This window comes from Ambystoma mexicanum, chromosome 7q (genome assembly GCF_040938575.1).
Source record: "Ambystoma mexicanum isolate Mex_15411 chromosome 7q, UKY_AmexF1_1, whole genome shotgun sequence".
In the NCBI taxonomy this organism is placed as follows: domain Eukaryota; kingdom Metazoa; phylum Chordata; class Amphibia; order Caudata; family Ambystomatidae; genus Ambystoma; species Ambystoma mexicanum.
In genome coordinates, this window is record NC_090941.1 from 64,051,525 (window position 1) to 64,078,822 (window position 27,298).

At 45.1% G+C, this 27,298-nt stretch overlaps 1 protein-coding gene across 1 annotated transcript in view; it reads right to left on the minus strand.

Annotated features, from left to right (window-relative positions):
• Positions 1 to 21,031, minus strand: part of MXRA5 (matrix remodeling associated 5) — a 311,432-nt gene extending 290,401 nt beyond the window's left edge. Inside the window, exon 1 of the mRNA XM_069640707.1 lies at positions 20,424 to 21,031. The gene's annotated coding sequence lies outside the window, so the exon portion shown is untranslated. The remainder of the gene's footprint in view (positions 1 to 20,423) is intronic.
• Positions 21,032 to 27,298: the final 6,267 nt, after the last annotated feature.

Consider the following 27,298-nt stretch of genomic DNA (forward strand, 5'->3'; position numbering starts at 1 on the left):
ACCCACGTGTCTGACCACTACTGGGCTGCTTAGTTTGAGCCTTGCCAGCCACCCAATTCATAGAATGGCAAACATGCACACATGCATCAAAGCTAATCCTCTAGAATCTCTAACCACGTCAACTGCGGTCACCGAGGGCGTTCAACCAAGGAAAAAGCGCATTGAGGCCACATAAGTGGGGAAATAGCGCTATATAAATAACAAAATACAATACAATGCAATACAAAGGATGTGCAAAGATGAGGACCTCACCTGTTTGTGCCTGTTCCAGCCTGAGAGACAAAGGGCCTGACCCGATATCCTGCATTTCACCTACAAACTAATTGCTACTACTGCTACTCACCAACTAATATCACCACGTGTCTCCTCCCGCCACAGCCCTTACCCACTCTCACTAGAGTTTGAATGGCCAATGGCCCTGGTCAGTCCCTGCAAGCTACCTTAGTGAACCTCATCAATATTTCCCTTGCACCCTTCCAACACCCATGGACCACATGTACACGCCCTCTCTTGTTCATTAATGCTTTTTCATGTTGACTAATGCTTGTTTAGCAGTCACTCATTCTGCAGAGATTGCTGGCCTAATCTTGTACAACAACCTTGATGCCCTATTCATTACTGAAACATGGTCCACCCCATCCTCCCAGCATGTTTTTGACATCCTCTCTAAGGAAGGTATGGTATCAAAGTAAGAGAGACACAAGTGATCACAGGTCAAGGGTGTTTATTGAACTATTTCAGGGGTGCATAAAACGCCTATCTAAACCTAAATCTAAGAATGGAGCTAGCTACAACAATCAAATAATAGAAAATGCTGTCCTAGTCGTGCCATCTAAATAAAGATGCTGTATGTTAAATTAAATATATTGCCAACCCTTACTCTATATAACAAAAAGGGTGTCATATAATGTCCACAAAAAGAAAGAAGCATTCATAAAGTAAGTCAGGATGTTTAAACCATTGGCCTCCCTTCCCCATGGTTTTAGCATGGGACATGGCGGGTCACTCGAGCACAGCACAACCATGGGCTTCTTCGGCACAAGATCACAGCTCCTTTTACCAACATCAGCACCTTCTGAGCTCAAATCTCTTTCATAGTCTCTTGCTTCAGAGGATCTGATGCACCATAACAACTAAGAAAAGTTCCTTTGTAAAGAAATCTTCAAGTCAGGCGTTTTTTCTCGTCGCACGGGATCCCCCTCAGTCGGGATCATATCCTTCTTTCACAATTAGCCTCCATCGGTCAGGTTTGGACCAACTTTAATTCACAAGCATCCCTCAATCAGGTTCGCATTTGCCACCACAATATCTTCAGGGGTGAGTTTTATTGTTCACCCTAGATCACCCTTTTCTGGGCTGAGATCCCCTTTTAACAATTAGTCCCTCTTATCCGTGCTCAGACTAATTTCATTTCTTAGGAAATCAAAGTCCTTCAAAGGGGCATGAGACTTACCTCAACCCGCCAACCCGCTGCAGAACCACTTCGATTTCACTGTTTAATATTTACACACTCTGGCGTACCAAACAGTTACCTTCAAGTGAGTTTTCTTAAAGTTCAATCGCACACACGTTATTTGTTCATACAATGTTGCCATTTGCAACCTACACCACTCACCAGCTGGCATTCCTGGTCTTCAGTTGAGGCTTCTTGAAAGTTGCGTTCCTTTCGTGAAAAATACAAGGGTAACTCCCTCCTTGTCATCCTCTCTGGTCTCACTGCCTTTCTCCTTGGTTTAAACTCCCATATCAGAATAGCTGCTTCCTCGTGCATTTGCCCTTGCTCAGAGTGTGTTTTCATGCTCTGTCTTTCATCCATGTGCAGACGTTTGGAGGAAGTCAGGTGTGTGTAGTTATCAGTAATTGCCTGGCTCTGCCTGACCCTTGTGTTGGGACATGTCAGGTATACCGCTCAGGTGTTTGTCCGTTGTCATTCACAATGAACTGTCCGTGAGAAAGTGTTTGTTTCGGGAAAGGGGGGGGGGGGGGGTGGGTTTCTAAGTATCCTACCTGGTAGGATGGGAAAAGGTGTCATAAGGAAGGGGAAAGCGCATTTCACCCTTGGGTGTCCCACTTCCACTCCTCGAATACCCCCCATCCAGGTGATCCTCCTGCACTTGTCTACCCCCAGGAACTGGATCCAATAGCGATGGCTGTGTCCTGGCCACCTGGATGACAGGTCCCTGGGGCGTAGGGGGTGAGACACCTTCAGGTTTCTAACACTTCCTACCCAAAGACTACTGCATCCAACATGCTGACCTGCCAGGAAGATCAAAAGGCGGAGTGGAAATCATCCATGGGAGCAATTGGCCATGCTCCATCACCCCCTCTCCTAGAAACAGATAATTTGACTCACTCACTTGTCGGTTCCCTCTGTCGCACAAGAAATCCATCACCTTCAACCTCATCTACAGACCACCTCACAGTAACAACTCTTTCATTGCAGACATCTCCAACATACTCTCCCCAGTCAAATTAGCACCTTCAAATAATGTATTACTCAGTGATTTTAACATCCCAGAGTCACAGGCTGACAACCACATATGAAGCACAATTTTTGCACTGACCGCTTTCATGGACCTTAAGCAAATTGTGCTCTACCCCATGCACAACAAAGGCAACAAACACCCTAGACTTAGTCTTCACATCATCCCCCTACATCACCTGTGTAGACCCTATCCCACTTCACTAGTCTGACCATGCCGCCGTTCCCATTATCAGTCACCCAATCGACTACGGCTCACAAAGGTCAGGCTAAATGCCCCCTAACTCAACACTGCTCATTCAAACTCTTCCTGGTCAATGTGCTAGAAGCAAACCTTTCAGACTTCCCCACCACAAGGAATGCCTCGAGCAGCCTGGAATTATTCAGCAACTCTGCTATGAAACTGGTGACCACTAATGACCCCCTAACAGCCAGCTGGGCTAAAACCAGAGCATCCACCCATGGTACACCCATGAGCTAGCCTCCAATAAATGATCAATCAATGCCCAAGAGAAATGGTGGTGAAAAAAACCCTAACTTGTGAGACCTCACCAACCTCAAATCTCTGCGTGAAAACTGTAGGATTTGCATTACAGAGGCCAAGGCTGCTTACTAATCCAACAACATTGTGGCAGCCGCTAATAGAAGAAAAGCCATCTTTGAAGTAGTAAAGCATTATACCAAACCCTCACCCGGCCCGAGGTACCAGCATCTCAGGAAAAATGCGACAGAATCAACACTTTTTTTATTGAAAATATTAGACAAAATCAGAGAGACCATCAAGTCAACCTCCCACAGCATTATCATCCCCTGCACCCCGACATTCACACTGCCCCACTGGACTGAATTTTCTCCTCTCTTTCCTCAAAATGATTGCCTCCCTCAAACCTACTTCTTACTCTTACAATGTAACTCTGGCCTCCATCATTAGGCAATTGGCGGGCCCAGTGCTTAATGCGCTCCTCAGTAACATCAATGCCTCCCTTGCTGAAGGATAATTCCTAGACACCCTCAAGAGTGGTCTCATATGACCTCTTTCGAAAAAAACAATCCATTATCAAGGCGGCTTAGCCAACTACAGGTCATAACAAACCTCCCATTTATTGGCAAAATCTTGCAAAAAGTAGTTGCAACTCACCTACTTACGAGAATCGAACACCACCACCTCCTAAATGACAATCAGTCAGGGTTGCACCCACAATGTAGCATCAAGACAGCCAGGTGGTAGATGATGCCCTCCAAATCATGGATATGGGAGACTCACACCTCCTCATTCTCCATGACCCCTCAGCTGCATTCAACACCGTCGACAGCCACATCCTTCTCTCCCTCCTTACTGACAGGGTGGGATTCTCTGGCACTGTACTGAATTGGTTTACCTCCTACCTCTCAGGCAGCCACCACGCTGTCCAGATAAACTTGCTGCATTCTAACTGACTCCAGTTCTCTTGCAGAGTCCCCCAAGGCCCCATCCTCTCACTTATCCTTTTTAACCTTTACATGGAGCCTCTGGACACTCTCGTCAAAGATAGCCATCCACCATTTAGCAGACAATTCACAGTTGTAACTGAGGGTAAATAGCGAACAGGCCATCATTAGTATCTGGATGTTGACTGCCTACCTCAAACTAAACCCACTCATTTCTGAATGTGTCCTCATTTGTCTGCCCGCTAATCCAACAATGGCTCAATGATATGCAACTAGAAGGATTTGATCCACAACTCTCAGACTCAACAACATTCTTAGGCTTCACCATTGACATTGTAGAGGAGGAGCCAAGTACCCCCACCTCAACCACCTCACCTGTATTGCCTATATGTTGGGAGCCAGGATGTGAGACATGTGCGGTACCTTGTAAAAATACAGATATCTAAGAGAATCGTACCTGCATACAAGAAAATATGATAGCCGTTTGAATGAAATCCCAGAAGAAGCAGAGCAAATGAATGGCCAAGATGAATGGTGAAGTTACACAAAGCAGAGTTGACGTGACTAAAACAGATGCAGAAACTAGAGAATGCAGATATTCTATAAGGCATCAAGAAAGTATCAAGGATAAGTGACATCTTGGGATCAAGGTGAAGAAGCTTATGCCATAAAATGGATGAAGAAATCCAGTTAGTTTACACGTGTACAGATGCAAAGAAACGCAAGCAGATAAAGTATTCCTGAGGCTGGCTTTATAGTGAAAAGATTGTGGCATGCGCCATTATATACATATATGCATTAAGGATAAACAATGGATGTTTCCACTACGTGTTATAGCAGAATTCGACTAAAAAAGAAAAGCCTCATCTCAGTGTGGCGTAGTAAGAAAACACACAAATTAAAAGTGAATCTTGGAAAGATGAGGCTGAATGAACCATGAAGTCAAGCCAAGAAGCCATGGTCTTATCAGGATGAAGTTAACTAACAGTGCATACAAAATTGTGTGAAAGAACTGCTCCTGTTCTGAAGACATAAACAAACACACTAAAGACATCAGAGGTCTATTAAAAAATAGTATTTTAAAGACAGTAAGAGCTTGAAATCATGGTCTACAGTCACGTGGAAGGATGAGGTTGGACAAGCAAGATGTTCACACCTACGCATGAGGGCAGAGCGTGCCTTCACTGCCCCGGTTCTCCACAGTACAGAACAAACTCAAGGCCAAGCTTCAAAGCCTAATTGACTATTCTGACGACTGAGGTGATGATAGATTGATATGCTAATTGGTGGGAAGCTGGGGTAAGGAGAGCTCCCCGGCACCTGGAACTCCAATCTGCATGCCGCTAGACGTAGGTGGGAAAGTAACAACAAAGGTTAGATTGCTAACCAATTGTAGGAGGTGCGTAATTAATGGCCCTATAGTTTATGTAGCCAATAGGATTTAGTGTATTTAGTGACATTCATAGTGGCCATTTTGAGGGAAGGACTTAGTTATCCCACCTGATGTAAAGAAACCTATCACTTTCACTTACCATCCCATACTAGTAAAGATCGTATATGTAGTGACGTAGGTCAACGTCAATGATAACAAGTTTTGAATATAAAAGTACAGTTTTTTATGAATTTCGTTGAGTAAGAAGATGGAGCGAATTTGTTGATGTTCGTTATGCTTCCTGTTTTAGATAATTGAAAATAAAACAGATATCTTTATTACCAGTTAACTGAATCATTTTGATTATTGATTTTGAGTAACTTCTGCTTCGCCGTCCATCTCCAGGGTAATTGTTACTCATCTTAAAGGGCTGAGGTTATTCAGTTCAACATTAATCTGTCCTTCCAGAAACACATTGTCAAGAAGGCCCAAATAGCATGGCTCAGAATCTCTACCCTTCAAGAAATCGAACCCTTCATCCTGTCGCATGACTTACGGACTGCAGTGCCGGACCTTGAGGTCTCGCACATTGATAGGGTTAGTGCTTCCTGAGAGGGCTCCCAACTGCTCACTTGGCTCCACTAAAAGAAGTTACCCATGCGGCAGCATGTCTCATTACGGGAGCACAGAATTTTACTGAATTACCCTCATCCTACGTGAACTACATTGGCTTCCACTCCAAGCCAGGATACTGTTCAAGACTGCATGTATCATCTACAAGACAGTCATGAGTAGCACAACAACGTACCTAGTGGGTAAGCTCACTTATCAGGTGGCACATGCTCCTTGAGCAGCAAATCTACCAGCCAGCTTGAATCACAACTAATCCGCAAAGAGGAGACCCACAAACAATCATTCTCTTGTCATGCACCCACTCTCTGGAACTCGATCCGGGTGTCAGCTCGGAATGCCCCCATAACTCTCCAGTTTTGTAAATCTCTCAAAACATGGCTCTCTCAACAACACCTGACCAAGGACTACTTCCAATCGATACGCATACCGACGCACAGACCTCACAGTACTGCGCTACTGTTAAAAGATACCAGCCCAAATGCTGGCTACCCACACTCTCGATACACGCTTTAAATATAAAAAAATAAATCATGCCCTAGCTGACCCTGTGACTTGATAGGATCGGATCAACTGCTCGACTCCAGGGTACAATCCGAACCAATGGACATGCTGACTCTGGCCAGGGGTTACAACCACTCCTTGAACCAGCTAGCACTCAAGCCGCCACTTCACCAAGTCACTCACTGGAGCACCTACATCACCAATTCAATGACAGTGCCCTTCCGACTGGACCCACTGTAGCATCACGCATTGACCCTTCTCATCAGCTAAAAGCTGACTCGGCCTGGCCCAACCTCTAAGAGATCCTGGGTAATGCACCGGCCTGCATCGCTGAAAGCCCCTGAAACACACAGAAAGACCACATTCACCCCTGCTCAATGCCCGCTTGCTGCTTGTGCACACATGATCCACCAAACCCAAAATAAGCTTGATCCGCTCTCATCAAAGTTCAACACCATAAACCCACCAAAGAACCAAACCCAGATACTTTTGACCACAAACTGCCCCCTCGGTCCACTTGGGCCTGAGAGATGGGTTAGGTCACTATTGCACCTTCGTTCACCCAAATACTTATCCTTTTTGTTGTTGGTATTTTACCAACTCCCCTGTATTCATTGCAAGTCTAGGGAACCGAAGGTGAGTCATATGCGCTGATCCTGAGTAATTGGGTGGAATCAGAGTCAATATTGCCGGTGACACAAAAGAAAAACTTCTTTGACTTCAAATCTTGGAACTGTATAAGTCTTTATAATAAAAGAGTCTTGAAAAACAGCTGACACCAGGGGAGTTGCTAGGTCAGGAAAAGACCCGGGGCTACGCTGATGTCAGAACTGTTGGGACTGGGGGCTAGCTAGTCTTTTGGCTGTAGCTCCTGAGATTCTATCCGGGGCTACAACCAAAAGATCAGGGGCTATAGCCCCTTTAGCCCCCCCCTAGCAACGCCCCTGGCTGACACGTGTTTCGACGCTCAAGGTCGTTGTCAAGGCTGTGTGATTTGACAATGTACAAAATAAAGTAAATACATTAACATGACAGGTAAAACAAAGTGTTCCAAACATTAGAAAAACAAAAGCGTTGTCACATAACATCAAGGAAATTGTTATAGAAAACAATGTCATACCATGATTCAGTATGCTCTCTTTGCACCTTGTAGCAGTACAGCCAATGCTTTTAGAAGCAATTTGAGTTATATTGAAACATTACGACAAAAGTTTATTAAACTAGAGCGTCTCTTCAAGAAGGAGATTAACAAATATTGCGTGCAAGCATCACTCACCAATTATTTAGAAAATGACAAATTACCCAGAGGACTACGTATCCTTATCTTTCCCAACTTCACCAACGATGAAGATGCGGATCTAGCAGATAAATGGGAAGCTAATCTCACACAAAGTTCCCAAACCATGTTAGAACTACTAGCTGTACACGCACAAAGAGAACATACCAGAGTTATTTCACAAATAGATACTCTCAAAGAAGAAATTAAGGCAGTGCCTAACCCTGATACTACCAAAGCCAAATATTATGACAAAATGAATGAAATCCTCAGAGAATATCAGGATGAGGTTAAATTGAGAACATTTTTTAAGTACTTCAAGGATGACCAAGACTACAGACAGGATAGGGTGTACACATTTCAAACTAAATATGAATCCATTCCACCTCGGTCACAAGGAAGTACAGCTTACACTAGTCCGACCAGCTCAGACCCTGACTCTGATGGTGAAACTTTACCTTCGACAGATACAACTGAAAAACCAGACACTATTACTGCTAGCGGCAAGGGTTTTTTAGAGCAGATTCGGAGATACAAAAAGGGCAGTCAGTACACGTACAACACAAAACAAGTGAGGTTTCGAGACCCACCCGTGTCCAATATTCCAACACCTGCAACCACAGTAGGGGCACTAGGGGAGACAAATGGAAACACAAGACCAGATCTATAATCAGGACGCACAGGGATTCTAACAAGGGCCAATTCCAGAAAACAACTCAACAAATGAACGTGCCAAACCTAGTTGTCAATTTGTCACATCTCACCTTGACCAATGACCAAACCAGAGTTCTCAACAAAGGACTCTCCTATGCACCTACGCGCAATACCAACGATGTGCAATTTCAAATAGACTTCTTTAAGTTTGTAAGAAAACTTAAACTCAAAAAATGTTTTGCTAATCAAGTTAGACATTTTGTGCCTACTGAATCTGTGGCACCTCTCAGTACACATACCATGACAAATATTCAGTACATAGAAACCTTACTGTCTATCACCTCAGATACCGTCCCAGACAGAGTACAGCTAAGGGCTCATTTTGATATACATAATAGACATCTAAAAATGATTGAATTCAAACGCAAATACAAATTTACACCCATGTTTGGTACTGAGAATATCATTGATACTTTCCATACTGCAATGATTAAAGATATCCATGCCATTTTAGACAAACCATCCAAACTAAAGTATCATCGAAATTTAGATCTACTAGAATGTCAAGCTCTCAAAAGGTTAGAGGAAGAACCTAGTATTACCATCAGAAAAGCTGAAAAGGGTGGCAATATTTTCATACTGAATTCTGCCGATTATATTTCAATGAGGACCAAGCACCTAGAGACTCCTGGTTGTTAAACTAAACTCTCCAGTAACCCTACCAAATCAATTGTACTAAACTTACAATGTCTCATTAACAAGTGGCATTTGTCAGGACATCTTACTGATGAAGAAAAACAATTTCTCACAATCACATATCCCAGGATGCCCACACTCTATTTTTTTCCAAAAATGCATGAGGAATTGACAGAACTACCGGAAGTCAGGCCTATTATGAGTGGCATAGGATGGGCAACTAAATCAATTTCGCAGTATTTAGATGAGGTTTTCCAACCCTTTGTTACCCAAATGAGTTCATATATAAGGGATAGCACACAAGTTTTACACCACTTACAACAAATAGTCTGGCAATCCACTTTCTGCTTGGCAACCCTAGATGTCACGGCCCTTTACACTAACATCAATCATGAATTAGCAATTCAGGCTGTTGATTTCACCTTCCGCAATTCCTCCGCTTCTTATCAGCACATCCAGATGATTAAGTATTTTCTCAAATTCGCTTTGAATAGAAACGTATGTCTTTTCAACAACACATACTACCTGCAATCAAAAGGTGTAGCTATGGGTGCTAAATTTGCCCCTACATTGGCTAATCTCTTCATGTCCCATTATGAAGAGACTCATATACTTAAATCAGAATACCAAGAACAATTTATCTGTTGGAAGCGTTACATTGATGATATTTTGATCAATTGGAACGGTTCCTCTGCTGCTTTCGATCAATTTGTTCCACATGCCAACCACCACACCTTTGACATTACTCTGTCTGGACACTGTAACCCTACAAATATCAGTTTTCTTGACCTTGAGATCTTTGATGTGAACAACACTTTGCAAACTAAGACATTTAGAAAATCCACTGCAGTTAATGCCATACTTCATGCCAAAAGTTGCCACCAGAAATCCACGATACTCAACATCCCAAAGGGTGAATTCTATAGGGCTAGAAGGAACTGCTCCAGATATTCTGATTATGCTGATGAACGCATCAAGTTGTTTGAACGGTTTAAACAAAGGGGGTACCTGCACAAAACAGTGCTCTATGCGTCTAAACAATGCTCTGTGACCAAACAAACTGATTTGCTCTCTCGATAACCGCCTACAGTCAGCAAACACCAACCAATTGCGATTATTACCCAATACTCTAGGGACACTTCTACCTTGTACAAAATGGCCAGCAAACACTGGCATCTTCTTCGATTAGATCCTGACCTACTACCTCATATTACTGCCAAGCCCAAATTCACGTACACTAAAGATAATACTCTACGTAACAGACTTAGTCCTTCTTTCTTTGATCCTTCCAAGGCTACTATTCCCTCCACATGGCTTAATAAACTGAATGGCTTTTTCAAATGTACTAACTGCAATCAATGTCAATTTGCTTATCATAACTGTCATGATTTTGTTGATAACTCTGGGATCAAGATCAATATTAATGATTTCATTAACTGTAAAACCAAGTTTGTGGTGTATGCGATAATATGTGTTTGCAACAAACTTTATATTGGCAGCACTATTAGACATCTGAGAATCCGTATAAGAGAACATCTGTCCAGTCTCGGCAAAATTGACAACAATTTACCATTGGCACTACATTGGCAATCTCAACACCAATTGGATAATAAAGCAGAAATCCGTTTCATAGGTCTAGCACGAGCTAGAAGTGAGAAACGCGGTGGTAATCTTTGTTTGAAATTAAGACAACTAGAATCCCAATTGATTTGTCTATTTTGTTGTACCACTTCTGGACTTAACTCAGACCACGAAATGCATGTATTTTTCTAATTTGACTCTCCGTACGGGAAACTATCATGCTCATATTGTGTCATTCTGAATTATATGATCATTTTCCAATCCTGCAGCACTTGCTTTAACCACACTCAATAGATTTGAGTATAGACTCTAATAGTGTACTGTTCACCATGTAGCCTAATCCTTATTCAGGCTGAACTTTTGTTAATATGGATCCAATCTTCAACTGGTCCCATAATGGTAAATTTGACCAATGATATATGCTTGTATTGTCACTTGTATTCTCAATGCATAACATGCCTGTTTTACTAATGAGTTTTTTCCTGAGTTTCCCTTTCTTATTCTGTTTATATTCTTTTGTCCCAATACGTCAATATTACCATTACACAATGTATTCTTAACATGTTCTCTCAATCTTTCCTTGCTTTGCTCGTCCATTGCTTATTCACAGTCACTCACTCTTGGCACGTTGACTTCCAAATGCTCTATTTCCAAGGATTTACCCATCAGAACAGGATGCATTTTACTGCGTCTCTTTACTTTTGCCAACACGCAGCGCAGTGCGCGTGATGTCATACGCATTACGTGCGTGTGACATCACGATCGCGGTGCCCACGTTACGTCACATTCTTACCCCATTCTCATTTCAATCCGTCTTTCTTGGCGGACGGGCGCATCATGCCGCAAACTTACTCGGGATTGGACCCCTGTTATATCTTCAACACAGGTACTTTTATAGACATCTTTTGTTTGCTCTTTGAGACTATATTCTTGCTCCCATTTACTCGCCTCCTTTTAGTATGAATTGAGCCTGCAATTCTTTGGTAAAACATTTTTATAAATCCATTCTCTTCATATTATCTTCAAGGATTTATCTACCCAACTGTAACAGATTACCATTTTGTTGGTTTTTCCTTCTAGTCCATGGAATTACAACATGCCTAGCACTTATGCTACAGACTTAAGTATTCTGTGTTTTAACACACAGGGTAAGTAGACTATCCCTTACCTCATAGACACCAACCCACGATGTTATACCACACTATTCACATAAAACCGCCTACTTAGACCGTCAAACCCTTTCATTTTCATTTCTTTAGGTGACGCCTCAATTTTCCAGCTAGGTACCCTACTCCAAGTTCTGCACTAGCAGCATCATATCACTTGGTATGCCACTCAACTTTGTCTGAACCGGTTTTGTTCCCTTTTCTTACACCAAAAGCATCCTTCCAGCACGGGTGATCCAAGTATTTTTTATTTCTGACCACTTTGGGAATCTGGTGTGTTAATAATGTTCAACACTCTTATATGGAATTGGTCAACTTTACATGTCTGTGACAGACAACTCAATGTCACAATCCATTCATTCTATTCCTTGTGTTTCCACCTGGGTTTTTGTGTTTATTTATTTATTTATTTTTCTCTACATGAACCTGCTCGTTATCATCCACACTACTGAATCATGGTATGACATTGTTTTCTTTAACAATTTCCTTGATCTTATGTGACAATGCTTTTGTTTTTCTAATGTTTGGAACACTTTGTTTTACCTGTCATGTTAATGTATTTACTTTATTTTGTACATTGTCAAATCACACAGCCTTGACAACGACCGTGAGGGTCGAAACACATGTCGGCTGTTTTTCAAGACTTTCATTATAAAGATTTATACAGTTCCAAGATTTGAAGTCAAAGAAGTTTTTCATTTGTTTCACCGGCAATATTGACTCTGATTCAACTCAATTACTCAGGATCGACGCATCTGATTCACCTTCAATTCCCAATACTTGCAATTCATGTGTCCTGGTTCCGTCTAGGGGGTCCAGTGGAAGTGTGTGGATGCTGCAGATCCATTTCCTATCTGTTCTCCTCAACAATAATTTTTAGCGGTACTTAATAGCGCACGGTCAACTCACGATCCCTAGTCTTCTTCTTACAACTCCCCTGGATTCATGCTCAGAGTGCTACTTCCTTCAGTCTGTTGCATCTTCTCTGTTCTTCCAAAGGGGGGATTTTTGTACATTGTTTTCAATTCAGTTATATTGCAGATGGCATGTTAAATTAAAGTATATAAATGTTTATAGAAACTTCATCGGGCATTCCCTTCATTTTGGACTGTACTACTGTGTTGTTTGGGCCACTACTAATTTACCTTCACACCCTTCTAATAGCCTTCCCTCGGCCCACGTTACCACAAAAGGCAAAAGAGGTCTATCTCTTAACTATGCCTGATTTACTTTTATGATTGTGTTGGCTCTTGGTTTGATGCAGTGTGAGGGCTGAGTGGCCTTTTAACCGCCACTTATCCTTGTACTCCTGAAGAGCAAAATCCAAATTGTCACACTTCTGATGTTGAATTCAGTGCTGCCATCCGTCTATATCACATTTGATAAGCAGATGGGCATTAGGTGCATGGATTGTATACATTGCAGAAGAAGATTAAAGCAGAAATGTATGAGATTGGGTCTGCAGCACATGTACCGATTGGAGAAAGGGACCTGATGAGGGGGCTAAACTTTTTCGCAGCCAAGAATACAGGAATATGAACAGATAAGAAGCATGGTAATCTGTGATCAGAATAGTTGTGCCAATCTTCTTTTGCCTCTGGATACTCTATTCCTAATGTGCCTCCTAATTGCTCTCGAGGATGTCAGAACAAAAAAGAGTAAAGGGTGGTGAACTGCTCCTCCTCTCTAAGATGGATGCAGCCGGGACAGCATGGAAGCCTGCCTTGATTAAACTGCCTCTTTTCGGTTGTTTCCTGTTTGGACCCTGTGGTCTGCTCCCCCTTTAAGAAAGAATGAGTACCTGCTAAGGGCTCCTGCTCGTGTCACATGTCTGTTCACCAGGCGACAAGTCAATAAAAGAGACAAGCGGTTTCCCACTAATCAGTCAGATACATCAGACTCCTACCTCCTGTGGCTACTACAGCGCTGCTCCAGCGCGGCCTGCAAGGCAGAGGGCCTGCCCTGCAGAGCCCTTCACTAGGACAGGGGCCCTGCGAGGCAACACTGTCCCATGATCCTGTATCTAATGCAGAGTCCTGAGTGGCAATTCTGCTCTCTGTATTGGTGTCCCATGTTGCAGAGACCCTGCATGGCAACTCTATTGGTGTGCGACCTGGGAGACCCCAGGCCACGGTGCAGCTGTGTGACCACGACTCCTGTGAAGGGCTGTGTGACCACAGCTAACAGGGTCAACCCTGTTACTGGATGTTGGCTGGGTGCCTCCAGCGAACCCTCTGGCTGGTCTGTGTGGCCGTGAGCCAGCCGGCAACTATCTGACAAAGTAAGTGTGGTGGGTGCCCCCAGAAACGGTGTGCCTGGACTCAGTGCCCCAGGGGTCCAGACATGACAGACCCCAGTTAGACACCTTTTTGGAAAGGCCATTCAGTGACTGGAAGCATGCTTTGTCCTAGAGAGAGAGTGGCTGCTCCTTCATGTCCAGATTTTCCTTTCAGAGCTCCTCAGTGCCTGCTCCATCCTGGTAGTCAGATGTTCCTTCAGTGGCAGGAACAGGAATTTGTCTTGCAAAGGTCATGCCACAAGCCCTCCAGTACCACCCATGCCAGTTCCTCCCAAGGCATGACTATTCAAATCCATCCCTATGGGGGGGCTACCTGCACCTCTTTAGGGAAAGATGTAAGAAATGCCTGCACCCAAGAGATTGTTTCAAATGGGTATGCGTGGGAATTCAGGAGGAAGCCTCCCTTCTTTAAGGTGAGATGGACTCCACTTCCCATGATACAAAAAAGTGTCTGGCCCTTCGCTAGGTGTTTGCTGTACTCTAGGAGAGAAAAATATATTTGCAGATGTGCTAGAACAGCCAAGTCAGGTTTTTTCCCCATAATGTTCCAGGTACAAAAGCCTTCTGGATAATACTGCTCCATTCTGGATCTCAAAGGGTTGAATTGCTATATGGAATTAAGACCCATCTGTATGATCATTCCACAACAGGTCATTGCTGCCGTTCATCAGTGGGTTTGTCTCACAGCCATAAAAGGCATATCTCCACGTACCAATCATAGAGCGTCACCAGCCATTTCTGTGTTGTGCAATAGATCAAAGGATCATCCATTTCACTGTGCTGCCCTTTGTCCTGTCATCTGACCCTGGGTGTTCACCAAGATTCTTGCCCCCATTTTGACAATCCTCCATGAAAAGGCGATTGTTGTCCATCCCTCCCGGCTCGAAGACTGACTAACCCAAGTGTCCTAGATGGAACTGTGTGCCCAGCCCGTCGGCAGGGTCTGCGGAATGCTCCAGACTCCTGGCTTCTGGATCAAATGCAAGAACTCATCCCTTCTCCATATGCAGAAACTACATTTTAATGGGATCCACTTCTGCACCTAACTTCAGATGCTGTCTCTTCCATTCAAAAGAAGCACAAAGATTCAGGATCACCTAGCGCATCTTGTCAACCTTCTGGCGGTCACAGAAAAAATTGGGTTGAGACAGCAGGTGGATACGAGAGCCTGTACTGCCACAGTTCCACGGGCTGGGTTTCACTTGAACCCTGTTGTTTGTCACATTCTTCAGCACTGGATCTGGAGACCATGGATTATGAGAGCTCAATTCCAGTTTCACAGAACATCTGGGATTCCCTTGCTTGTGGAGTCAGGTATGACATTTCCGGGTGAAGGTTCGCCTGGATTCTAGCACAGCAATGGCCATAGCAATGGATGCCAGTCTCAAGGGTTGTAGGGCCACTCTGGAAAACGTAAGGATCAGGGGCGTTGGACCATGACCAAAACAATGTGATCCTCCAATTGGAGAGAGTTATCTATAATTTAGAAGGCCAAGCAAGAATTCCAGACAGATGTAACAGGTCGACGAGTCCTGTTTGGGATGGGCAATCAGGTTCCCAAGAATTATGTCAATCGCAAGGGTGCCAAATGGTGCTCAATCCTCAATGCCATAGCACATTGCATCATGGAATAGGCAGAGCCTCTACTCTTTGATCTCTCTGCAGACTGTCTTCTCGGCTGAGAGAAACTGGCAGTGGACCACGTAAGCAGATTATTCCCATCTGCTGTGGACTTTTGTCTGAAACCCAAGATCTTTGGGTAGGTTGTGAATCATGGGGTCTTCCTTGGATAGAAATATTTGCCTCAGCGACTAACCCTTTCCTCCTATGGTGAGGATCTCTACAACTAGGTCCTTTGATATGGGTGGCCGACACCCTTTTGACCCACTGGCCAGGAGGCTAGTTATACGCCTTCCCTTCTTTCCTCATCTAGGGGATACTCCAGGAAATCAGACAGCAGGCATGCAGCAACATAGTGATCACCCCATACTGGCTATGAATGGACTGGAATCCCACCTCTAGACCATGGCATCACAGCCTCCCTTGCACTTAGCAACGATTCTTCTACTCTTTGCAGTGAGGAGTTGTTCCAGGAGTTGGAACGTTGCCTCAGCCTAATGGCCTGGAAGTTGAATTGAGTGGGATTATGGCAATGGGTATCCAGAGAGATGTTGATACGACTCTTCAGAGATCCAGAAATCCATCAACGGTCTCTTTGTAGAAGCATCAGTGGACCTCCTTCCAGGTTTGGTGTGCAGAGGCCGGTGGCTTCCCTGGCAGGATTGGGACCCTTTGTTAAATGCCTCTTTCTGAATTAGGGGCTTTAGCATCCTCTGATCAGGTATTTTCTACCTACATGGGATCTTGTCCTGATCTTACAACAGCTACAGAAGCATTCCTTCTAGCCCCCGCAGGAGGTGGATATAGGTTTGTATCCTGGCAGGATCACTTTAGCCAGACATATAGGAGAAATGGAAGCACTCTTGGTGTGGGAACCCTCCGTCTAATTCACCCCTGATGTGGTCATTCTACGAACAGCTCCATACTTCATTCCCAATTTCATTCAATATTTCATAGGAACAAGGACATTGCCCCGCCAGCTTTTTTTCCTTTGCCTCAATCTCCAGGAGAAGAAAGACCCCATGCGCTGCATCTGGTGAGAGCCCTACGGGTCTACATAGATCACACATTGTCTTTTAGGTGGTCTGACTCTCTGTTCATCACATTTGGTGGTGGCTCCAAGGGGGAAAAATCTGCGTCCTCCACCCTTAGGAAATGGGGGCAATCAGCCGTACTGGCAGCATACTCGGATGTTCCTCTTCCAGGTCTCCCTTGGGGCTGCCCAAGGTAAGGAAATGCTGCATCATGGGCTGAGTCCCAGGGAGTTTCCCTTCCGGGCATCTGCGATGCGGCCACGTGGACTTCCCCTCCCACCTCTCTCAAACATGACCGCAAATCTATGGGTGGTGATCTACAGATTTTGGGTCAAAAATCCTCCCACTTTCACCTTCTTGATTCCTAATACTTCTGACAAGTGATAGTAATGAAATAAACACCCTTGGCAACGCTTCTGTGTCTGAGTTGTTTTTGCTCCACTAGGGCAGTTGAGGGAAGGAAGTCCTGGTGATGCATATTCACTTTGTACAGAATGTGACGAGGGGTGTGAACTGGAGGTGAAAAATAGATGGCATATGGTCATCTGTATTACTCCTGTCCTGATTAGTCACAGTGCTTACATATCCCCCTTGCCCCCCCCCCTCTCCCGATCATACTTGCTGGCTACCTTTAGAGGTCAGAAAACCCAGGTGGATTCAGGGGAGGGGAGGAACCATGTAGCCCCTGTGGGAGGAACCATGTAACCCCTGTTAGTGATAGAAGGGAAAGTACTGCAAACAGGGCTGTGACGAGGTCGGGAGGACAGGGGTAAGGAAGATTACCATATGTAAGGCATTAGTTCCAGAGCATGCGACAGCAGTAAATCAGAGAAAGCACCCACTAACCAAGCATTTAAATAGTATCAGCACTTGTGCTCCCCCAAATAAATGCACCCAGTGCCTTTGTCCTAATTTACCGGATCCGCAACATAGCAGCAGGTGCACTATCTGTCTACAGCTCTCTGTGCACATGAGCTCCACTGGAGGCAGAAGGCATAGACAGGGTAGGGCCTGAGCGGGCAAGGCCCACCGAGAATCTGTAAATGCCCACTCAGCAGCTCTGTCTGGGCATTTACAGATGTCAATGCCACGGTGGTGGGCCCAACTACATTAGCTTCAGGCCCCACTTGATAGACCAGCACATGAATGGGTGCAATGTCCCAGGGAAAGGTGTCAGACCAGCCTGAGAATATCTGCCTCGCCTGCACGCGCTACACAATGAGAGTGCAGCACAACCCTTGGTCTCACACAGGCACGGACTGCTGCCACTCTATAAATCGCGTCGCAGCTCATTGGTGTTGCATGGCAAATTGCGATGCAATACTGCTGATTATATGCCTCGCGGGCTGTGACAGAGGCAGCAGGAGCGTGGGGCAGCAGCGTAGCCCAGTGTGCTTTGTTGTTGCCCCGTTCATAACTTGGAACGATGGTCACTTATAGAAGACAGCTGTGTATTCGTATTTCAAATTTGAATTGTTGTCTTAGATTGGACAGCCCGTCTCATTTTAATTCCGATTAAATGTATACTTTTGGGCAGAAAAATATTCTGAATTGAATGAATTTGCTCTGGCGGATTAACACCCACACCGACGCAGACGGCGCCCTTCATAAACTCAAGAACCACGAGAATAATTGCAGTTTGCAGAAGACGCGGGCTCCAGCAAACTGCAGTTTGCAGCACGATTGATTCGCAACTCAGAAGAGGCAAAAACGACCCGGGCACATCCCAGTTATACACTGGCTTTTGTGTGGCTCCATATTTCTCGGGGGCAGGGTCAGACTGGGGCATACAATTGTCTGGGGGCACCAATGAAAAAGTGGGCCACAGTAGCAAGTAGCAATTCACTACGTTGGTGACAGACTGCTTGAACACTAGTGTTGTGACAGACTTCTTGAATAGTACCCATGGGGGAGTGTGTGCAATGTAAAGAATATTCAGCAACAATGGTCAAAACTACTAGCCACATAGTAAAATAAAGCGACCTCAGCAAATATGCCAAGAAGCGAATGGGCTGAACGACAGGACCATCCATCAGAAAATACATCAAGACAATCTAGTGGTGTGGAGACATTGCCACTGCCCCCCTCAAACAACGTCCCCTTTAAGGAAATGGGGAATGGGAGGTCTTAATATTTTAAACTGCACTTGTCACAGTAAAACGACAAATGCGCAGAGATATGAATAACCTCTGCCAGCAATTCGCGCCACGTACACTGCCCGCCCAATAGCTTATAAAATGCACATCATAGTACCACGTTAAATGTTACTGTGACGTCAACCTCTAGAGGTATACGTTTAGGAGAGATTCTTTAAAACAGAGGCAACCAACTAACAATAAAACTCAAATACGTACTATTTTCCCAAATCTTTTTGAGACCCTCCCCGCCCCTCTTAAAACGAGGAATGCGCCTTTTGTAGTTCGCTTAAAGTGCTAGGGCAGCTAGATTTAGTGCGAGGCTGCGTAATCTGGCAGTGATTTCCTGGAGCCTCTGCGAATGATCACCAAAACACACATGAAAAGCTGATGGTTTGGCCAGATGCAGCATGAGCGGCGGCAGGAGCCTTTCCCTCCGAATGCTCCCATTGCGGAGGCTCAATCTGCCACCTGGTGGGAGTAGGAGAGGAGGCAGAGAGGGAAAGGGGGTCCGAGCGCAAGCCCGGCTGCGTGCCGACCCCCACTCGCACCGAGAAACACACACTGCCTGCCACCTCTCCTCTGTGACACCCGAGAAACATGCCCTCGACGACCCAGGACCTAGTGAGGCATGCATGCCCCCTTCTCTCCATCTACCATTCTTCGCCAGTTCCAACACCGGACACATATGCCAAACCTTGCCAGCCTCCCCTCACCCCCTACTATCGAAAAACATGCCCCAACCCCCTGCCTGCATTTTCACCCCCTTCCACTCGCGACATTTACCTCACAATCCCCCAAGTGTGTCACCTCTCCCTTCTTCCACTCCCGGTACATGCCCTCCCTGCGTCCCCCCACTCTCTCCAACCAGAACACATGCTCCCAGCCTTGCCGCCCATGTTTGCCCTCTTGAACCCATAACCCAACGGCTGGCACCTTTAGACTCTTCCTCCTGAGCCCTGCCTGCCCCTACTCCCGGTCCTTTGGTAAAGTCCTGTTTCACTTGGCATGCGGTCGCCGGCCATTCATTAAAACAAGAAGGGCACAGCTGGACAAAAGCTTCTTAGGTAATACTTAGTCACGCCCCTCCTTCATAATACTCACTGAACTGTTAGTGTATAATGACAAACGTATGAACTCACGCAGTTTCAGTAAACGCTCCATTCATTTAGCTTTTAGTAAAATACAACTTCCTACTCCTGCAGGTAAGAAGGCAGCACATTGCGGGATACAGTGGGTACGCCTTACATTGTCCAGGTCATGTTATGTTGTACAACTGACAGGGGTTTATACCGTGTGCATTACCTGTGCAAGGCAGATACTGCTGCTAAATTAAAAAGTAATATTTGAAGTCACTATTTGCCATCAGATTATCGGTTACAAAGTGCCTAGAAGCGATTCACAGTGGAACTGAGCACATCGTTATGTATACAATCATCCTTCCGGCCCCTCCTCACTCCACATCATTCCACCCATCCACCTATTCCAACCCAACCTAACTATTAATTGCATATAGGTCAATGGACACAATACAAAGGCACAGTACCTGCACGAAGGAACCTTGTTCATAGACCTTAGTCGGAAACCATTTTCTGGGACCTCACTCCTGTGTACTGACTGCTTAAAAAAAAAATACTAAAACAAAATGTTTTTTTTTTCTGTTGTATTTCAGTGGTCCAGTGTTGATAACAGAAACAAATTCCTTTTCCTGCCAGTGCTACCAGTTAATTCAAATTCCTAGTCATTTTGCTGAGTGCAAAATCCAAACCCAGAAGGCGTATATAGCCTGTTTTAAAAACAGACATTCGAGGTCACTTTCAAAATAAATCAAACTCCATACAACTTCCAGGGTGAGCGGGCTTTGAACACGCACTTCTTTTAAAGATGCATCCAAGGTGGGAAGAGTGTGCAGAACTGACACGGCGCTGAAGACAGAGTGGAGTTAAGGATGCACGCGCCGCTCCCTCTCCCCTCCTGGCTCTCCTCTCTTCTGTGCCGTCGAAGAAGAGGGGAGGGAGGTGGCAACAGCTGACCTGCACTTCTCCTGTTTCTGGTGGGCGGCTCTGTGGGGAGTTTCTGAGAGCGTTGCTGGTGGTGGGGGAGCCGAGTCTGCCACAGCCTGCTGTGGCTGCTCGGGCTGCTGCAGTCTGCAGGCTTCTCCGGCCCCACACACGGGAGCACCCGGAAAAGACATTTCCCGAGGGATCAAAGACATTTCGAGATCAAACACGCCGAGGGCGCGTCCATTAGACGCACAGAGCTTCCTATAGCTGCGAACAGCAGAAAAGCAGACAGGGCGCAGGTGAAAAACTACACAGTGCCATTTTCTTCCCACGCTTACTTTAATAAAGAGTTTTTCTCAACGTCTGTTTTTGCGTGATTACATTTTTCTCAGTGGCGGAAGTCGAAATTCTTAGCTGTAAAAGGCAGCACATGGCACTTGCTGCATAACATTGTTCGACGACTCCCACCATACGCTTACCACATGCACACTTCACTCTCTCTTTCCATGAACCCCCACCCCGTTACCAAATAACACATGGCAGGCCAGGGTGAATTGGGAAGAAGCAGGCCGCAGCTGCTTTTTTATGGATGGAGTTAGCTTACAGGTGATCAGTACCAAAGACACACATCAGGATTCAATGCTGAGCTGCTCCCTAAACTGTACCCCTTGCGAGAATTAGAGACTATTCCTCGCGCGGGCCTCTCCAATCTACTCTGCCCTATCCGCCCCTCTCTGCACAAAACTTTGAACTTTTCATTTCAACTTTTCATTTGATTGCTTCATTTCAACTTTTCACTGTACCTTTTCACTTCATTCACTTTTCCTTTTACAATTTTATTTCTTGATCTTGTTGTATTTGATTTTATTTGAATTGTTTGGCACTGGCCCTGCCAAAGGTTCAAAAGGTCAGAGGTGGAACAGAAGTTACAAAGTGCATTCAAGATATGATATGATATTTTATTTATATCGCGCCAATGCACAAGTGTTTCAAGGCGTGACGAGGTGAGGGAGGGGAACAAGAGGGAACAAGACAACGATCTTGATATGATAGGAAGATTAGGTTGGCAGTGGAGGAGGAGGACAGGCTTATGTGTGTGGAAACAGGTATTGTTTGAGGCTTTTTCTGAAAGTGCTGAGGGAGTGTGCAGAACGGATGTAAAGAGGTAATGTGTTCTACACTCTGCATGCCCACTGGGTTAATGCTTGTGTTTGTGTGCATGTTAGTTTACTCCAGTGTTTGTGTGGTTGATGGGTCTGTGGTTGTCCTGAAGGTAAGATGGGGGTTTGTGGTGGATGGCTTTGAATACAATGCAAAGTCCTTTGAAGACAATTATCTGGGTCAGAAGAGCCAGTGGAGCTGGGTGGGAGGTGTGATGATGTGTGAATATTTGGGTAGGTGATGAGTCTGGCTGCTGCATGGTGTATGGCTTGCAGGGGGCAAGTGTTCTGTTGGGCAGTCCAGTGAGGAGAACATTCCCCTAGTAGAGCGTTGACAGAACCAATGCTTGGACGGCAGGGTGGAAGTCGTCAGGAGGAAGCATGTGTCTGATCTTTCGTTGCAGGTGTGTTTGTATATTACACATTTTTTGTGACAGCAGCTATATGGTGTTTGGAGGAGAGGTGGCCGGCTGATGGTGAAGTCAAAGATTTTGAAAGTTGTGGAGAGGGATGTGTGTGGCTTATCTGAGGCAAGTTCTTTGATCCAGGGTGTGAGGTTAGAGTTGGTGTGCAGGGGAGGCAGATGAAGAGGTATTCCATTTTAAAGGGGTTGATGTTGATGTTGAGAAAGTGTGAGGCCATGTGAAAAGGTAGGGTGTTCTAAGCCCTGTGGTACATTAACATGTGAAGGGAATGAGATTTGGGAGTATATCTGCATGTCGTCTGCATATTGAGGCGATATGCCCCAAGGTGGCGGTTCCACCATGTAGGTAATGGCCCGCTGCTCAAGTTAAGAGCCAAAGCGCAGCAAGGGTACCTCAAAAAGGGTGGCGGACCATTACCTACAGGGTAAGCCCGGTAGCGCAGGGCATATCAGCTTTAAACCTGTGCAGTTGTCTGCACGGGTGTAATTGGTGTTTATTTAAAATAAAAAAGAAACTTACCTTAGAAATGCCGCCCAATGCGTGCAGTCTTGTTGGACAGGACGTCAATTTTCTGTGTTTATGACGTTGGACGTCATCAACATTGAAAGCGGGCTTCCTGTTCAACAGGAACGCACAGCGACGGGCCGAGCTTCTAAGGTAGTGCTTCTTTTTTAATTAAAAAAAACACACTCAGCACCCTTGCAGGAAAGTACACAGGTGCTAAGAGATGAAGTGGGAGGGAGAGCGGGGAAAGGAAGGGGTCGCCGGCTGCCTAGGCAGCTCGGAATGCAGGCTTGTACCACAGAGTACAGCCTTTGTTCTGAACCTCCTGATTGGCTTGCACCCTACTGCAGAGTTCTAATGTTCGAAATGGACATTGTGATTGGGAAGGGTCTGTCCAAGGAATTCTACAAATAGGTTGTAGAGGGGTGGGGGCAGGCACAAGCCTTGTGGTACCCTGTACTTGACTGGGGAGGGATCTGATCAATAAGGGGGCTTGGAGAAAAAGTGATAACTCAGGAAGTAAGGAGGTGAACCAGTAGAGGACTTTGCCTGTGGGTTAGGATGTTGAGTAGAATGGTGTGGTCAGTAGTGTCAATGGGGCTGCATTGATGTCAATGAGGACGAGTAGTGCTGGGTGTCCTTTGTCAGTCATGTTGTGGAGGTCATTGAGGATGTGAACTGTAGCATTCTCTGTGCTGTGTACGGGTCAAAAGCTAGATCACTCAGACCACTATATTGGACAGTGTTTTAGTTCTGCTACAAACTGACCTGGTCGACTACTCATTGCATTGTTTCCTTCCACCACACTTGTCCTAGACACACAGAAGTAATGATCTAATCATACCTACTAGCTTCATAAACCATAGCATAAGGGTTTGCTTTCTAAACAATGTGCTAGTAATTGTCTCATTTCGTGATGGTATGCAAATTGGCCTCAGGAGGATGTGGGCCAAGGTTTGGCAGTGACATATCCCCGTAAAACTTCACCCTTGATTCCCAACATCCCAGTTGAGGGGCGCTTACCTCACTCATGCGTGATTATTTTTTGGGGGGGATATTGATGTGTGTTGAATTAGTATCCCCAATGTCCCAGTGAAATCAAACTTTCATGGGAACATGGAAAGTAGGGTATGATCAATATCCCATGCTAGCTGTCCCAATATTATTGCCCATTATTGCCCATGTCTCCCCCATGCCATTTAGACCAGAGCGTCCAACTCCCTTACCAAATCTTCCTGGCCTCACAAGAAAAGCACAATTCCTATAGTTTGCGTACCCCTTAGTAATGGTCTATTTTACTCATACCCAAGCCCCCAACTCCTGCTTTACTAGACCTCACCCACTCAACCCACTCTCACATATCTTAACTGGCTATGCCCCGGTGGCACATACTCTTGCCTGTGTCATGTTACTCCTGAAGAGCTCCTTAAGTTTAGCTGCATATTCACCAATCCCCAAGCCCTACTTCCAGCGGATATATGGCACATCTCACACACTGCACACATGCACCCCCTCGGTTTCATTAGAGACTAACCATACCTCTTACCCAGCTCTTCAACCCAGGCCAGCTACTCTATTGAAGTGGAGTCCGTTACCCCCCCAACATTTCTGACACTTTGCACCAACACTGCCCTTCACACACATTTCCAAAATTGCACTTTACACAATCCCTGCAAAAGTCGTTCTGGATGCAACGTGTGCCATGCTACTACATGAGCAAACTTGCTAAAAACTCTCCTCATACTATCTTCATGTCATGTACCTATTGTATAAATGAACCCCAAAGTAGCACTGCCTTATAACCAAAATTGCAATGTTTTAAAAAAAAAATGTTGGTTTAGTGTGTCACGCAACCTTTCCCAGCTCCTAATTTAGACTGCACCCAACCTCTTGTTGATCCTCCGGAGTGTCCCCTTTACCACTTATATATAATGCCCCTCATTATTTCACCAGGATCCCACACTTACAACACAGTGAAACTGCCAGTTGATAACCCCTGTGCCACGTAGGCACTTGACCACCTTCACCCCTGACTAATTTAGTAGCATTAATTACATCTGAGGCATTAGACTTCTGCAGGAACACTGTTCTAGTCAGTGTTTACTTGCACCTGTGACCCAATCACAAGCATGATACAGAAGTTCGATTTACATTACATCATTTGCTAATTCCGTTTTCTAAGGATGTGTTAAGGATAAACTCCCAGGTAGGTTTGTGGGCTACTAGGAGTCGCAGACTCAGACTCTTGGAAGATCTCAACACCTTCCTCCAAAAGGAACGCTGGTCCAGTCAGAAAGTAAGTTCAAACTGCAGTTTATTACAGCCAAAACCACAGGGATCAGTACAAGGATCGAAGAATATCCTAGAACATCTCAGAGTTCTCTGGCACACAGGCTAGTTTTGTGGGCGCATTGCATCAGAGTGACATCACAACCTGGGCCCCTCTCCAGAAAACTGATTGCTCCCGGGATTGGGCGCTGAGTGATAGTCCACCTATAGCGGCCCTAATACATGTTAGTTTACTGGCTCCCCCATGTCAGATGTCATGCCTGCCCGATCCCAAAATTGCTATCACAAAACAATACTGCGGTATGAGGATCTTACTATTGGTCCTCGCCCGTTGCTACCCACCCTAGGATGCTGAACTGTGAGTTGCTAGAGCTGAAGTCCCCAGGCCTGGGACCCGAAATTATTCTCAGCTCTTGGTGTACCCTCTTAAGGTAATAAGAACAATTATGTGTCTGCATTGTAACTTGTATGTACCACCATAGTCTATGAGAGTGCCCGTTCACATCATGCAACACTTGTCTTTCGCTGTAACAACTTTATTGCAAGCTTTTAACTGGCAGCGTGAGATTGCTCCCCTTTCCCATTGCCGATCTTGATTCATCACCCGAATCAGAAGAATCACGTGCCCGTTAACCGTGATTTGGTCTCTTTTACCTCTGAATTATTTGGAATTATGAGAATTTAGTCATCTTATTGCAGCTGGTGTTACTGCTGTTCAGGGAATGGAATGCCACTTGAATCTGGTGGCCTTGGCAGTGGGCCTTGTCTCACACATTTGCTATTCTGCTTAGCCGGAATTTGGCCCCAGGTAGGCTCTTACTGAGAGTCTGTGGCCTACTGTAATTTCCCTAAGCCATAACATGGCTTCTACATTTTGTACTATTCTATATCCTCTATAGGTTAGTCGTGCATGGCTCTGTCAGGTCCCATTGGTGCTCCTGCAGGTCCATAAGTTTAATGGCATATTAACATCTGCAAGCTGGCTCAGGATCTCTTGCTTCTTTTGGTTGCTGCGTTGCTGTGTTTAAGCTAGTGACACAATTATAAAAATAGAGACAGTATGTATATGTGTCTGTCCTCTAACTTATACAGCTGTTGCACATATATCCTTCTAGTATTCCGGTGTGTGTTTGTGTCCCTATGTGCAGATGGCATGTGTGCTTCCTGTCTAATGCTGCTATTTCATGTTGTCTCTAACAACGTCAGTGGCTACGGCTTCTTGGTGCCTTAGTCAATACTGTCAGTTGAAGTCTCCATAGTTGTCTCCTGAGGTTCTTCATCCACTCTAGATAATGTTTGTATTACTCCTAGTTTGTATGGTTGACTGAGTCAGTACCTTTCGACGTACTTGTCAATTATTGGAGCACTAGGAATCAATCCGAAATAGTATGGGTGATCGTGGTATCTCCTGTATTTCTTCCGGGCCATGTATTTTATGGGAGGGAGATCAGGGGGTGGACTCGTCCATCCCTGTTCAGTCTCCCCTCTGGTCGACTTGTCGACCAAACCTCGATATGTCCACCCTTTTGCTCTGGGCTGCCATATTTTCCTTATTCGTCCTAGGTGTCTATAATAATTTGTGTGATCATCAAAGGACCTGTGCATGTAGCAGCACACTCCTTCGGGGTCGCACCAAACTCACTTGCCTTCATAGAATTTGAATCACAGGGGTTGTTCAGCTTTATGGTCCCTGATGGAAATAGATCACATTGTGCAATCTTCATCCTTAGTCTGTCTCGTTCTGAGACAATTTCATCTTATGTTCCGCCAATGTTTACATCTATCAGGATCTGCATTCCAATTGCTTCTTCTGTTGTTTTCTTGCACCTTCCAATGCATATGTTAATTCCACATACGGAGGCTGCTCCCAGTATGAGTGCTCCAACAATCACCTTCAATTTGTCTGATAGCAATGATGGCATCCATGAACACATGTTTGCTAGCCAGCTCTTGTCTTTTCCTGTACCATCTTTGCATGCATCTGTGCCAATTGTGCAACTGCATCTAAGAGAGTTCCATTATCTTCATTGTTAGCTGGTG